Consider the following 1,715-nt stretch of genomic DNA (forward strand, 5'->3'; position numbering starts at 1 on the left):
CTTTGGATCAAATTTCACAATTTTTTGAATTCTCTGTGATTTATTAAAACTATTTTAAATTCTGGGTTATTTAATAAAAATAAAATATTTTAAGAGTTGAAATTTAAGTTTTGTATTTTTCAAAAATCTCCCAAAGGTCAAATAACTTAGAGGAGAAAATTTTATATTTTTCTAATTTTTCTTTGATTTATTGAAATTATTTTTAGTGAAAACTCATTTTTAGTTTTTAGCCTTTTAAAAATAATTTTAAGCTTTAAAATTCAATATCTTTATTTAGAAAATTAGGAAAAATATTCTCATTGTTCCTAGGTGATTAGGAAACAATTTAGAACATTTCCATGAGTTTTATTATTTTTATGATTTTTATGAATTTTTAATTATTTAAATACTTAAAATAGGCCAAAAATTAAATTTTTATTTTAAAGTATTATTTTATTTTTATAAAATATCCTTGATCGTAGATATATCCCTCAGGAATGGGGGTAAGAAAACTGCTTGCGTTTCTTTGGCGCTTGCGCTCCTGTCGTAGAAAGGCTCTCTGTTTCTTCTGGCTCGCATTTCTGTGTTGTGTCCTGCGGAGTGGAGTATTTGGTAGTTGTTCACTGTGGGCAGTTATTAAGCCCCTTGCTGGAGTAGCTATCATGGAGGGCAGTCGACTGGGCCCCTCCATCGGATCTAGTTTTGTCATCCCGTTTCTACCCTTAGATGCGTCATTCTGAGTGGTCACCCTCAACAGTGAGGGTAGTCCCTTCTTTTCTTCATTGCTGACTATGCCCATTAGCGGACTGTTGTAGTCCATATCGATCTGGTTGAAATCTATGTCGAAATCTATGACACCTCCTTATGGCACCATCTCTTCGTTCAGTGCACGGTTCCAGCCGTCCTGAAAGGCAAAGATCAACCTCTGTCCTGACATTTTTCTGCAGACGACAGAAAGAAACGTCAGTGGGCTAAAGTTTGGCATAAAGTTTGGCATGAACAAGAACGAAACAGAGTACTCATTAAGGTAATTTTCAGTTTGTTTTGGTGAAAAAGATTACTCATTTTATGTGTGAGTTTGTTTTAATTTAATGGAATATTTAAATCCAAAAGTAGAAAAGAGAACGTGTGAAGTTCAAAAATTTTCTGAAAATTTTCATTAAGTATGAGATTAAATACAAAATTTGGACCCAGTCATAGACATACGCCCATATAGATAACCCTAAAACAATTAAGGTTTCAAAATTTTAAAGCAAGCAAAGGCAAGCAGAGGTAAGCGGCATTAAGCAGCATCAAATCATGTTATATCATGTGTAGTAGGTCTTCAAGTATCGTCCATTTATCGGTAACATGGGTCTTTCTCCCCGGAAGTCCACTAACCCGTAGGCTCCTCCTGTATAAACCTTCTCAACGACAAATGGTCCCTCCCAAGTTGGCTCGAATTTTTTTCCTATTTTGCGGCGAGCAAGAATAGGTCTTTTGAGCATGAGTACAAGGTCACCAATTTTGAATGTCCTTGGGCGGACCAATTTGTCATGGGCTTGTATCATCTTTGCATGGTAGAGCTCCAAATGTTGTTGTGCTTCCAATCGCTCTTCTGTAGAGAGCATTTCCCACCAGTGCGTAAGACATGGCCCTTCCTGTGATGTGGTGCGCCTTAGGCTTGTCTTCTGGCAGCTTTCCAATATGCAAATATTCTATTAATGGCTGCCACTGCATTTTCGGGTTCCTCTTTT

Source organism: Phalaenopsis equestris, unplaced genomic scaffold (genome assembly GCF_001263595.1).
Source record: "Phalaenopsis equestris unplaced genomic scaffold, ASM126359v1 Scaffold219868, whole genome shotgun sequence".
NCBI lineage: Eukaryota > Viridiplantae > Streptophyta > Magnoliopsida > Asparagales > Orchidaceae > Phalaenopsis > Phalaenopsis equestris.